The 14935-nt window shown below is 45.2% G+C and overlaps 1 long non-coding RNA gene across 3 annotated transcripts in view; it reads left to right on the plus strand.

The window, feature by feature from the left end:
* Positions 1 to 14935, plus strand: part of LOC103349110 (DNA ligase 4) — a 169892-nt gene that overhangs the window by 43492 nt on the left and 111465 nt on the right. The window lies entirely within an intron of this gene.

Consider the following 14935-nt stretch of genomic DNA (forward strand, 5'->3'; position numbering starts at 1 on the left):
TTCCCATCTGCCTGTATCCACAGTGATTCCCAAGTGCCCCGACCCACGGTGAAAGTTCACGGTGTTTTACGCTGCTCCTTCTGGTCTCATGCACTTCACACACCACCTCCAACCCTTCCTTTCTTCGAACTCATACTGTTTTTTAGTCTAATTATATAATGTGGTACTGAATGGTTCTTTTTTTTTTGTCTTTGTTTTAATAGAACTTTCAGAGAAAATTAGCTTCTTAAATCATATTTTTACATGTTTCTACATTCCAATTTATAATTTATATATAATTATCAGTCAGTAGCTATCAAAGAATTGATTGGATGCCATGGTACAGTTATGCATTATGCTTATATTTTTTGCCTTAGCAATGTTTTCATGAATATAGTAAAAGTACAGAAAAGTTGGTAAGCAAATATTCCATAAGACTGGTGATGAATAACTTCTGTAAATGCTCATTTCTTTAGTGGATATTTAGAGCAAAAAGGAAAGATCCATGGTGGCTCAACTATGTTGAATTTCAAAGGAAAGTATACCTGGACTGACAAAGAATAGGTGGAGGGAAGAATTGACGCTAACCCTAGAAAATACCCAAAACCAGACTGCAGAAGTCGGATGATTCCTTGTGTCTTTGGATGGGTTGATACTAGCAGGAAGCACCTGCCGTCAGTTTTACGTTGCTATTCTGTAGTGCTGGGATTCCGGAGTCAGCGTGCCTGAGTCACGTTGCTGGTGCTTGCGCTGGGCTGCTCACTTACTGAAAAAGTTACATGGCCTCAGCCGTCAACGTAGTACCACTGAGTTTAAGTCCACTTCTAGGGAAAACTGTGGTCATGCAAGTTCTCCCTCATGAGATTGTGCTAAAGTTTATAGCAGTTAATATCTGTAAAGGGCTAAAAATAATTGCTTGGCTCTGGGGACAGATAAGTTTTTGTGGTAAGAGGCCAGGTGGGCATAACATAGTGAAGTTCTCAGAAACCCTCTTCTCCATGAAAGTAATAAGAAAAACACCAGCAAAACTTGTCGAAATCCACTTTTTCAGCACTCTAATGATTGGCTAAAGGTTCGCAACAGTCCAGAGAATGTTTGCTCAAGAAAAACAACGAAACTTCCGCAGCTTTGTGGCGCTTTGAGTCGCCCTGTTCCTGTTCCCCTCTCCCTGGTTCCATGTGCGCCTTGAAAACCAGGAGCTTCCAGTATTTCTTAGAAAAGCTCCCAAGGGGCCGGCGCTGTAGCGCAGCGGGTTAAAGCCCTAACCTAAAGCATCGGTGTCCCATATGGGTGCCGGTTCTGGTCCCAGCTGCTCCTCTTCTGATCCAACTCTCTGCTATGGCCTGGGATAGCAGCAGAAGATGGCCCAAGCCCTTGGGCCCCTGCACCCACGTGGGTGACCTGGAAGAGGCTCCTGGCTCTTGGCTTCGGATCGGCGCACCTCCAGCCATTGTGGCCATCTGCGGAGTGAACCAGGGGATGGAAGACCTCTCTCTCTGTCTCTACCTTTTTCTGTAACTCTGACATAAAAAAAGAAAGGAAAAGCTCCCCAAACAATGTGAGACAGTATTATTTTTATTTTTAAGAGGTTTGCAGAGGTTAAAATTTCAGTTTATTATGCAGATAGGGAGAGACTGATGTTATGAAGGAAAACCTGGTCCCCAACACCTAAATCAGAGGATGAAGGTCATCACCAACAGTGATAAACTCTTGACCGATGTGATGAAATCGGCCCTTTCTTCCTTTTGTGGCTTTCCTCTAAAAGCCCATAGCCCAGGTCTAACCCAGAGGAAGACATAAGACAAATCCCAACAGACGGACACTCTACAAAGTGCCTGACCAGTACTGTCATAAAAATTGAGGGAGGTGTGGCCGGTGCCGCAGCTCACTAGGCTAATCCTCCGCCTGCGGCACCGGCACACCGGGTTCTAGTCCCGGTCAGGGCGCCGGATTCTGTCCCGGTTGCCCCTCTTCCAGGCCAGCTCTCTGCTGTGGCCCGGGAGTGCAGTGGAGGATGGCCCAAGTGCTTGGGTCCTGCACCCCATGGGAGACCAGGAGAAGCACCTGGCTCCTGCTATCGGATTAGCGCGGTGTGCCGGCTGCGGCAGCCATTGGAGGGTGAACCAACGGCAAAGGAAGACCTTTCTCTCTCTCTCTCTCTCTCTCTCTCACTGTCCACTCTGCCTGTCAAAAAAAAAAAAAAAAAACACTAGGAGAGAGGATTTTGAATATTTTTACTTTGAAGAAATAATGCATGTTGAAGAGGCATGCATGCTTACTCAGATTTGAACATTATACAACATAGATACAATTTGAATCATGTTACCCCATATGTTTGTACAATTTTTATGGGTCAATATAAAGAATTAATCAACATTTTTAGTGGGCTGGATGATTCTTTTGGCAAACCTACGAGAGTAAAGCTCTTGTCTGGAGCGGCAGCCCCTGCTTGCATTTCCTGTAGGTGCCCATTGTGTGTGTTTTGTATGATCCTGCAGCTGCACCTGCCTCAGCTACGCAGCCCCACGTCTCAGACCCCACACCGCTGCATTTCTCTCCAGGAACAGTTGTCTTTCTCTTCCCTCTCATTTAGTATAGTAAGTCTTGCCTGTAAGGAAGGCATCTAAATACATCTTTTCTAATTCCAGTCCTCTTCCTTTGAACTCAGGCAGTTCAGTCAGGATCAGGCATTTGATTTTTTTTTTTACTTTTCTAGATTTACTTATTTATTTGGCAGGGAGGTCAGAGGGAAAGGGGTGCAGGGAAGGGGTGGAGGGGGAGGGAGGGGGAGAGAGAGAGAGAGAGCGAGAGAGTGCTTCCATATTTTCCATCCACTGGTTCACTCCCCAAATGGTGACTTAAACACTGTGCCAAATACCCACACACAGGGTTTTTTTCCCTAATGTTCTTTTAAGAAAAATTTATTTATTTATTTTCATCTACTCACAAAGGAGTGGGGGGGAGGGATGGAGGGAGGGAGGGAGGGAGAGAGAGAGAGAGAGAGAGAGAGAGAGAGATTCCATCTCTGGTTTACTCTTCCAATGCCTGTGACAGCCCCATCTGGGCCATGCTGAAGCCAGGAACCCAGAGCTCTATTCTTGTCTCCAATATGCAGACAGGGGCCAAGACACTGATCCATTATCTGCTGCCTTCGAGGATTCACATTAGCAGGAACGTGGTTTGGAAGTGGAGGAGTCAGAACTCCGCCTAACTCTCCAGTGTATGATGATGAGGCCATCCCAAGCGGTTGCTTGACCCACTGTGTCAGAACACTCGCCGCTAATCCCTTTAAAAGTCAGTATGTTCTGCAGTTTACAGGAACCTTCCAGAAATGTTGATGTCATTTTTATGATAATGTAATCACCTTATCTTCCCTTATCCTATGTCCTAGATACCAATTCAAAGAGTCACTCTAACTTGTTTTTAGAATAGACCAGAGGTAGTAAGTTGGTACTAATCTCTGATATTCCAACATTTTAGAATTGTAGCCACAAGAGAACGCTAATGGGGAAATAAAAGAATCAAAAGATTTAAAATAGTCAATAATATTTTGACCTAGGGAATGTTTTAGTTAAGCTTTAAAAATATGTAATATAAATAAATCACATGGTTTGAATGCACTATAAGATATCTCTAAGCATCTAAAGGATTTTCAAAGAGGGAAAATGTCTATAATTAAAGTGATAAATCTTTAAATAAGTAGTAAATTATACAGAAGATCTTGAATAACCTGCTAGCAATAGATTCAATGGTTAGGTTATAAATAGCTAATGATATATGTGTGTGTGTATGCACACACATACACTTTTTGGTTGGGCATGTTCCTGAGACATTAAGTATGTTAAATATTTAAAAATAACTATAAAGTTATTACATAGGAGCTAGCAGAATAGATTAAATATCTTAGAATTATAGGGAGTTTCAGGGAGACAGAGACTTTATAATTTCATACTCTTAATTTAATAAGAAATGTGACACCTATAGAGACTATATGCATTTCACAATAGAAACAAAAACATATTTACAAACCTAAATGTGTTTCATACTACGAGTACAATAGTCAAGTGAAAGGAAGAGAGATCTACAAAAATTCAATTTGATGGTTAATCCTCTGCCTGTGGCACCAGCATCCTATTTGGGCGCCAGGTTCTAGTCCCAGTCCCTCCTCTTCCAGTCCAGCTCTCTGCTGTGGCCCAGGAGGGCAGCGGAGGATGGCCCAAGTGCTTGGGCCCTGCACCCCATGGGAGACCAGGAGAAGCACCTGGCTCCTGGCTTCAGATTGGCTCAGTGCCAGCCGTGGTGGCCATTTGGGGAGTGAACCAATGGAAGGAAGACCTTTCTCTCTGTCTCTTTCTCACTGTCTGTAAATCTACCTGTCAAAAAAAAAAAATAAAAACAATTCAATTTTGGATATATGGCCAACACTATAAAGGGAGAAAGAACAATATAAATATTCCCATCCTTACTAAACCCTTCCCCACAGTATACAGAGCTGCACTGGCTGCATGAGGTGTGTTTTCTCACTGGCATTAACCAACTTGGGAATTCAAGACAGCTGCAGCATCCCTGAGACTCCTGTCACAATTGCAGTGGACGTGACAGGCTGTCAGCTCGCTCCACAGCAGCCTGTAGGGTCCTGAAGGCTTTCATCTTGGTCCTGAACCTGAGCCTCATGGGAGGTGTCCAGTGCCCTGCTGAAGAGACTATCCAATGAGACCCTCAACTATGGAATGAAGAGAGGTTTAGAAAGAACTCAACCTTCTAGCCACTGACTTTTACCTATGTACAGGGAGACACCCTGGACACTGCAGACCAGATTTCTGGGTGACCTTGGTCACTGTGACATTGCTAGATGGAGTGAAATTTTTATGTAAAAGTAACAATAGATAACTAGAATGCTATATTCTGGATCAGTCTCAGCAGAGATACAGCCTTAACTTCAGGAAATGACTTTTTTTTTTTTTGACAAAAATTAGTCAACATAGGAACCCGGTTAAGTCAAAAAGTAATTAAGATGTATTCCCACACCAAACCATCACCCGTTAGACATCCGGCAGCTAATGGACACATGTTCTTGTCCTCCACATTTTGGAAACAACTGTGGCCCTTGGCCCAGCACCACTGGCCTCCTGCCAGAGCCCTTTGGCCTCTCCCTACACCCTGTCATCAGAAGCCCCTGCACCGTGCACAGAGAAGCAGTACCCTAGGCAGTCTCACTGCAGGCAGTGGGGCTTTTCACAAACCACTGCGGGAGGAACAGCCTCCGCGGATGACAGAGAGCCGCTGCTTGTGCCTCTGGAGTGTGCTTGGATCTGACGGGAACGCATATTTTCCTCTTTCTTGTCTGGTTGTGATTGTTTCTACTTCTGGATGACTTTGTTTTCCTCCAATGTCAGATGGTTCCAGGAAATCTCCAAATAACAAATATTTAAGAATAGGAAAGTATCCTTGCAACCTGTGCTGTGTATTTTATGCATTTAAAGTAGAGCTTAATTTGGTGAATACAATATAAAAATCCATTTTCTCTTTTCTTTGAAGATAATGTTTTATAATTTAGGATGGTAGAAAAATAGATCCCAAGGAATATTATGACCTAAGGAATAATAAAAGCAATTCTGCTTCCTGGTGCAAAACAAAGGCTTCTAAGGAGAGTAGCTACGTCTACTAGCACAATAAGGTGACTTCTCCTGCAAGGAGGAAGCCCAGTTGCACTGCACACACCACTGCTCCCCTGAGCAGATGTCCAGGGGCTGTTCCTTCCACAGCTTTCCACGATCACCACCTCGTAGTTGACTCTGGCCTTCCTGATTTAATCTTTGGTTTGTGGCTTGCTGTTTCAAGGATTCGGCAGTTAATTCTCTTGAACAGAACTGCAGATAAAAGCAGCCCAGCATCTCAGAGATGACTTCCAGATGGGGCAGTCAGTTCACCCCAGGGGGAGGAGCAGAGAGGTGGCTGGACTGCAGGGTACAGATGGGTCTTTAGCACTGCAGGGAAGCCCTGGCAGACCTGCTAGGAAGTGGAGCACCCCGTTCTGTTCACTCTTTGTAGGAAGACCTGGTATGTTCTGAGGACAGGCCCTTCCAGCTCCAGGAGAAGAATCTCTGCCCCTTCTAACTACCCTTGCATCATGTCTCCACAGCCTGGGGCAGGCACAGAGCTCAGATACGTTTCTCATTATACACATTTTCACTGATCTTCTTGAACACCCTTTGCGTGCCTGCATTTCAAATCTTTTTGCACCAGGTAAACTTACCTTTTTTAAAAGAAAGTATTTGTTTGAAAGAGAGAGAGAGGGAGGGAGGGAGAGTGCACTTCCACCTGCTGGATCACTTGACAGACGCTCACAGTGGCTGGCTGGGGCTTTGCTGAGGCTGAAGCCAGGAGCCAGTAACTCAATCCAGGTCTCACACACGGGTTGCCGGAACTCAATCACTTTAAAGCTATCACTGCTGCCTTCAACATCTGCATTGGCATGAAGCTGAATGAGGAGCTGGAGTGGAGAATCAACCTTGGACGTGACAATGTGGGATGCAGGTACCTTCAACACTTCCTCCGTCTCTGCCTCTGCCTCCCCCTCCCCCTCCCCTCCCTTCTCCTTCTCCTCCTTCCTCTTCTCCTCCCCCCCTCCCCTCCCCCTTCCCCACCTCTTCTTCTTCTTCTTCTTCTTGAAATCTAAGTAACTTGTTTCTAAGATTTATTTATTTGAAAGGCAGAGTTATGGAGAGAGAGAGCAGGGAAAGAAAGGGAGAGAAATCTTCCACCCACTGGCTCACTCCTCAGATGGCCGCAGCTGGACCAGGCCAAAGCCAGGAGCCAAGAGCTTTATCCCAGTCTCCCACAGAGGTGCAGGGGACCCCGCGGACTTGGGCCATAGTCCACTGCTTTCCCAGGTGCATTAGGGGAGCTGGATTGGCAAGTGGAGCAGCTGGGACTTGAACTGGTGCCTATATGTGATGGCAGCACTGCAGACAGTGGCCTGAACCACTGCACCACACCATGGTTCCACTCACTTCTAAACTTAAATTTTAAAATTTTAAATTAATTTATTTTCATTTTATTTGAAGTGCAGAGAGATAGACAGCTCCTCCATCTGGTGGCTCACTTATCTTTTAATTCCATTTTTCCATGAACTTTTTTTTTTTTTTTGACAGATAGAGTTAGACAGTGAGAGAGAGAGAGAGAGAGAAAGGTCTTCCTTCTGTTGATTCACTGCCCACATGGCCGCTACGGCCGAAATTACGCTGATCCGAAGCCAGGAGCCAGGTGCTTCCTCCTGGTCTCCCATGGGGTGCAGGGCCCAAGCACTCGGCCATCCTCCACTGCACTCCCGGGCCACAGCAGAGAGCTGGCCTGGAAGAGGGGCAACCGGACTAGAACCTGGCACCCATATGGGGTGCCAGCACCGCAGGCGGAGGGTTAGCCAAGTGAGGCATGGCGCCGGACCCCTCCATGAACTTTTTGAAGTACATTTGTATTTGATCATTTCTTGACTGACAGGAGGAAAGGAACTCACCAAATAATAAGCAAATTGAAACCTAGCGCAGCAAGCACAGGCTAGAAACCCGAGTGGAGTCCACCTCAGAGGAAAGAGCAGCAAGAGCACCAGTAGGAACGTGGGCCAAGGACGCAGTCCAAGGCCAAGTGGAGGCAGACACCCAGAGAACAGGGCCTGGTCACCCCTTCCCTGGCCTTCTGAGGGTGGAGAGGGTCCCTGGGCTGCCTTCTGAGGGTGGAGAGGGTCCCTGGGCAGGAAGGAGGAGAACGTGCCTTGCATCATTTGTTCCTCCATATGGTCAAGGTGTCCACCATGCCATGTGATAGATCATCATTTCTAGCAACATCTGTGTCCTTCCAAAATGAACCTTGTATTTTACCCCTTTCCCTAAGTGCACCTGAGGTGCCCCTTCTCCCAGGACATCACAGGAACTCACCAGGAGTAGGTTTTACTACTGGGAACAGTTCCCTGTGTAATCAGTTCTCATTTGTATGTATAAAAAGAGACAAGGTTCCAGCGGATGAAAGACCTCTCTGTCTACCTCTCTACCTCTCTCTGTAACTCTTCCAAATAAATAAAAATCTTTTTTTAAAAAAAGATATAAAGTTATGATCAAGCAGTATGTTTGTTTATAGAAAACACACCAAAAAGTGATTCCACTTTGACTTACAAGGGATTTTTTTTAAAAGATTTATTTATTTGAAAGTCAGAGTTACAGAGAGGCAAAGGCAGAGGCAGAGAGAGAGAGAAAGAGAGAGAGAGGTCTTCCATCTGCCAGTTCACGCCCCAAATGGGCACAATGGCTGGAGCTGGGCCAATCTGAAGCCAGCAGCCAGGAGCTTTTTCCATGTCTGCCTCGTGGAAGCAGGGGTCCGAGGACTTGGGCCATCTTCTACTGCTTTCCCAGGCCACAGCAGAGAGCTGGATTGGAGCAGCCGGGACTTGAACTGGTGCCCATGAGGGATGACAGTGCTGCAGGCAGCAGCTTTACACGCCATGCCGCAGAGCTGGCCCCTCAAAGGGATTTAAAAAGATGAAAATGTTTTAATCACAAGATCATAAGAGTTAATTAAAGGTGGATAATATATAAGGGGCCTTCAAAAGGTTCATGGACATTGTGCATTGTGGAAAAACTACACAGGGATTTAATTTTTTTTTTGCCAGAAAATACACTTGCCTTTTAATTCCATTTTTCCATAAACTGTGTGCAGTACTTTTGTATGTTGCAGCTTATTTTGTGTAATGGATTTTGTAGTCTTTGGACTATCTACCTGGTATTTAGAACTTGTAGCTATTTATATGAAAAGCTCTAATGTTCACTCAAATTCACAGTGTGACTGACTTTTTAAAGGTACTTAATTTTGGACTTTCATGATGCTCAGATACTAAGCTTAAATTGAGGAAAATCACTGTTTTAAAAAATTTCCATTTCTGGCTGGCGCCACGGCTCAATAGGCTAATCCTCCGCCTTGTGGCGCCAGCACCCCGGGGTTCTAGTCCCGGTCGGGGCGCCAGATTCTGTCCCGGTTGCCCCTCTTCCAGTCCAGCTCTCTGCTGTGGCCTGGGAGTGCAGTGGAGGATGGCCCAAGTGCTTGGGCCCTGCACCCCATGGGAGACCAGGAGAAGCACCTGGCTCCTGCCTTCGGATCAGCACGGTGCGCTGGCCGTGGCGGCCATTGGAGGGTGAACCAACGGAAAAAGGAAGACCTTTCTCTCTGTCTCTCTCACTGTCCACTCTGCCTGTCAAAAAAAAAAAAAATCCATTTCTATTAAATCATCACATTTGAGTTTTTCTGCATTAACAAATTAAAGTAAGAAATGCACAAAAACAAATGAACTGTGTTCTTGTTTCTTAGCTTCAAAGCTGAATGTCTCAAAATGGGGCCATCATTCTGTTGTTTTCATATAGCGTAGGCCATTCATTTTGAAATGAGGGGTTTGCACAGGATACTGAGCAGTAGCATCACCTGAGGACCATCTTTGCTTCTCTCCCTGGGCTCACAATGGTCCCAGTCTCCCACTCTACCACAGGGAATCCAGTGTTCGTTAGAACTGGGCCATAGCTGCACAAAAGGACCATTTTCTTTGGCATCTGAAGTATCTTTATTAATATTCTAGGCTTTAGGGGCTGGCTCTGTGGCATAGTGGGTAAAGCCACCGCCTGCATTATTGGTATCCCATATGGGCGCCTGTTCAAGTCTTGGCTGCTCCTCCTCCGATCCAGTCTCTGCTGTGGCCTGGGAAGGCAGTAGAAGACGGCCCAAGTCCTTGGGCCCCTGCACCCGCATGGGAGACCCAGAGGAGGTTCCTGGCTCCTGTCATCAAATCAGTGCAGCTCCGGACATTGTGGCCATCTAGGAAGTGAACCAGTGGATGGAAGACCTCTCTCTCTCTCTCTCTCTCTCTCTCTCTCTCTCTGCCTCTCCTTCTTTCTCTGTGTAACTCTGACTTTCAAGTAAATAAATAAATCTTTTAAAAATATTCTAAGCTTTAATGTTAGATTTTGGATAGAGCAATAGCTTTATGTAGGAAACGGAAGCAATTCTATTGCAGAGAATTACTTGGATGTGAACTTATGTCAGGTCTTATTAACATGCCTACTCTTGGCCGGCGCCATGGCTCACTAGGCTAATCCTCCGCCTTGCGGCGCCAGCACACCGGGTTCTAGTCCCGGTCCGGGCGCCGGATTCTGTCCCGGTTGCCGCTCTTCCAGGCCAGCTCTCTGCTGTGGCCAGGGAGTGCAGTGGAGGATGGCCCAGGTGCTTGGGCCCTGCACCCCATGGGAGACCAGGATAAGTGCCTGACTCCTGCCATCGGATCAGCGCGGTGCGCCAGCCGCAGCGCACCGGCCGTGGTGGCCATTTGAGGGTGAACCAACGGCAAAGGAAGACCTTTCTCTCTGTCTCTCTCTCTCACTGTCCACTCTGCCTGTCAAAACAAACAAACAAACAAAAAAAACATGCCTACTCTTGTAGGCTCAAACTGTATAGTGTGAGGGTCTGTTTGGAATGCTTCAGACATACAACTGTGATGATCTGATGCATAATTTTAAGGCAACTGTGTGTCCTGCATAAATTCAGAGGTATTTTCATATTCTATCACGACCACCTTTTGTCTGCTTATTATATAATCCCACTATAATCCCACTTGGGGTCTTAGTACTAACCTCAGATAAAAATGAGATGGCCAGCAGGGAGGCAAAGCAGTAAGCTTTATGAATCATTTTTAGCTTATTGGGAATTAAGTATCTAAAATTAAGTTTCCAGGGTTGGCGTTTTGCACAGTGATTAAGGTACTACTTGAGAGACAGCCTCGTCCCATACTGAAGTGCATGGGATCAAGGGCCCACTCAGTTGCTGATCCAGCTTCATGCTAATGTGCACGTAGGGAGACAGCAGATGATGGCTCAAGGACCTGGGTCTACGTCCCCACGTGGGAGACCCAGATTGAATTCCTGGCTCCTGGCTTCAGTCTGGTCCATTCCCAGCTGGTGCAGGCGTTTGGGGGATGAACCAACTGATGGAAGATCTCTCTTTCTCTGTCTCTGTCTTTATTTCAGATAAATAAAGATAAATAAACAAAACTCTTTTAAAAAAGATTAAATTTCCTCAGTGGCAAGTCAGGTGGGGTGGTGAGAATGCCCAGTTGCACTGTGGTTTGTGCTCACCGTCCATATTTAGTGTTGTACTGGAGGTAACTGCGGATCTACCACCTACACTTCCCAGCCTCTTTCGCTGTATCCCCAGGAGAATGTGAGCACAGGGCTGTGGAGCGTCTCTGGGCCAGTTCTTCTTCCCTCCTGATGGACTGGGGAGCCGCCGATGAAAGGAACTCGGGCCCCACTCTGAAATAACACAAAGAAGAAGGTGCCTGTTGGTTGCGAATACTCATCTTTTCACCTTTAATTGAGAAAGAAATTTCTGTTGTGCAGAGCCTTTCTCCTTCGGGAATGTTTATTACCAGCATTTTGACTCTCTTCCAGTAAAATAGGGAGAACGAGTTGGAGAGGAATGAGAGCGCCACTTAGAAGGCAAGTGGAAGTGCGGACAACAGAGACAGGCACAGTCAAGTTCACCAAGATGGACTGTCACCTTTCACAAGCACTTAGTTCAATACTTTCACAAGGATTTAGTTCAATGTTATGTCTATTTTGTTGTTGTTTATCCATAAACTTTGTTTATCCATATTTATTGAGTGCTAACTGTGTACAGAATCCGTATGTGCTGAGGGAGAGAGGAAGAGTCCCAGCAAGGATAAGACCAGGTCCTGACCCTCAGGGGCCAATGGAGCTGAAAATAAGAAGAGATTTTGAGTAAATCATATCACGGCTAGACGTGATAGTGCTATGTAAAAAACACGACCAGGAACTAGTGAGAGCCTATTGGAAACCCTTATCCTGCTTGATTCGTGGGAGGAATGAGTCACGGCAGCCACAGTTCAGGGCATAAAGATGAATAGGTCGTACAGTCATGTGATTAAGGATATTCTTACTACACAATAAAAGTGAAAAACCATTGAAACAAGGTGATAAAATTAGAAGATTCAGCTTGAAATGTTTGGAAGTGTTTTATTGTTTGTAAGAGAGGAAGGTGGTGCAGAAGGAGGGAGGTAGTTCTGTAGAGATTCAGAGGGGACTTGAAGTAGGATGAAGAAAGGGTTTCTCTGCTGCACACCAAGAGAAGTGATTACAGGAATTCTCAGACACATCTCCAAGGCTTGTACCCCCATGCTCCTTCTGTTGTCTTCATAACTGGACCATCTAAACATGTGCTGTCTTGATTCACATTAGATATTGATGAGTTAGCAAGATATCTTTAAACTTAGTTGGAAATCAGCTCTCTTGCCATCAAAATTTTCAAAAGTTTCTGATATTCCAATTACAAGCTGAAAAATTGTCATTTAATGAGTATTCTACCAAAAGATCCATACAGTGAAATACAGTAATAAATTTAAAGAAGATTGCACTTTCCCAAATAACATTAATTTTTACATAAAGTTGGATTTGTCACTGCCAAATGATTGATACATATCTAATATTAATAAAATGAAGGTACCACTAGAATACTCAATATTGTGTACTAATATTGTCAATGCAATTTTTCTATCCTTTTAAAAATACTTATTTATTTATTTGAAAGAGTTAGAGAGAGAGAGAAAGAGCACACGCGTGAGAGTCTTCCATCTGTTGGTTCACCCTCCAAAAGACTGCAACAACTGGGATGGGACATGTCATAGCCAGAAGCCAGGAGCTTCATCTGGGTCTCCCATGTGGGGTTCAGGGGCCCAAGAACCTGGGCCATCTTTCATTGCTATCCCAAGTGTATTAGCAGGGAGTTGGATCATAAGCAGAGCAGCTGGGACAAGAACTTGAACCCATATGGGATGCTGGCATCACAGGTGGCAGTTTTACCCACTATGCCACAGTGCCAGCCCTTACCCTTTTTTGCTTATCTGAATGTACATTAGCATGTAGAACAGTATTTGAAGCTTACAGGAAAGGAAGAAATGAAAGAAAAATACAAATAAATATAAAGTAGTTATATGTGTGTAGATGAAAGTTTTATTTTATAATTAATTTTGCATTTGGAAGAGATTTTGCCGAAAGGTGAAGGCAAAACTGACCCTATGTGAGTATTCTTAACTTGGATATGATGAATTAGCAAATAAACAACTGAAAATTCAAACTCAAGATGTTTTTAATTTAGTCCCCATTTAGGGGGACATCTCTGAATACTACGATTTGGCAACTCAACTCTAATAAATGTAAATATTCAGACAAAAGGGCAAGAAGAGGATCCATGGTTCTGGGAATCCTGTGTATGAAAGTGGGCAATGTACAGAGCAGGCTAACACCCCAGAATGCTTCTGTAAAGGGTAGGTAGTTTGATGAGAAAGACTGGGGTTCGTTTTCTCAGCCTTGCCATGTATGTGTACAGAGAGTGTGATGCTGCTTCATTTAATTCTCCTGTGACTTTGCAGGGGTAATGGTTTGAACAGCATTTGGATCCCCAACTCATGCAGCTTTTTAAGTCTTGTGTTAGCAGTTAATGGATTAAGGGTGCAGACTTGATGTAATTATGATGTCTTAGAGGTGGGCCTAATGAGGGGTCTCTGGGTCACAGGGCCATGCCATTGGAAAGTGGTTCTCATGAGAACACTGATTATGTAAGTCAAGTGTGCTTCCTGTGTCTCCCCACTTCTTGGCGCACCATCTATCCTTTCTGCCACACCTTATTCTGCCCTCATCAGGTTCCAGACTAATGTGATTACTAGTGATCTTGCACTGTGAGCTCCAAAATTCTAAGTCAAAGTTAAACCTTCTTTCTTCCTAAAACAGTTTTTCTAAGATATTTTAGTTGAAGTAATGAAAAGCTGGTTAATACAGAAAATTGGTCCTGGGAGTGAGGCTGTTACTGTTAACTATGTCTGAAGATGTGGAGGAATCATTCTAATTGGTTTACCGGAAAGCATTGGAAGAGTTTGGAGGAGCAGGCTGGAGAAAGTTTAGAAGACTGTGGGGATTCTGGGGAGGGCTCAGAATATGAGAATCCTGGTGGAAATGTGGACAGGAAAGGCTATGCTGATGCGATCTCTGCTGGAAATGAGAATTCTGTTGGGAACTGGACTGAGGGCTGTGCTCATTGCATGCTGCAGAAGAACCTAGCTTTTTCTGTGTCCCTGTACTGCGAATTTATGGGCGAATGAACTTAGAGATGGCGGACTGGTTTGTTTCACAGAGGACATTTGAAGGGGAAGTGTTCAGGCTGCAGCATGGATGTCCTTGGCTGCTGTTAGCATGTCTTACAGTCACAAACAGGAGCAAAGAGGAGCAGACTTAAAAATTTTGGGAAATTTGCAGCCTGTCCAGGAAAGTAAGGAGGAAAATGTCTATTTGGATAGGAAAATCACATAGAGAAACTGCTTGCTGAAGGAGAATTAGCTCAGACAAAAGAGGTTTGCACTCAGTGGGAGAAAGACCCTGTTGGTGTCTCCAATATGTCCCTGACTGCCCCTCCCATCCCAATCTCATCTCATGCCTACAAGTACAGATTTGCTCCAGAATCCATATAGGAAAGAACCTTGGGTGCCCTGCTAGCCCAGGACCAGCTCAGGATTCTGACTTGCCAAGTCCAGCTCCTGCAGGCTACTGACCTTGACATTCTCCACAGGATGCTAGTTTTGCAGATGTGTAGAATGCAGAATTGATGGGGCCAAGGGGACTTCCATCGAGATTTGTAAAAGAAAGCCTGGGCGGCCAGGCAGAGTTGTGCTGCATGGTTGGAGACCTGGCACGGAGCAATGCAGAGGGAAGCTGTGAGAGCAGAACTGCGTAAGAGACTCTAGAAAAGAGAGGGAAGAGAGGTGCTAGCAACATGAGGCACCTGCTGAACACAGCACACGCAGTGATCCAGGCTGGGAAAGTGCAGACATCGGTGTGCAGCACCAGAGAGCAGCCAT

Source organism: Oryctolagus cuniculus, chromosome 9 (assembly GCF_051225735.1).
Source record: "Oryctolagus cuniculus isolate XC-2025 breed Fujian yellow rabbit chromosome 9, ASM5122573v1, whole genome shotgun sequence".
NCBI lineage: Eukaryota > Metazoa > Chordata > Mammalia > Lagomorpha > Leporidae > Oryctolagus > Oryctolagus cuniculus.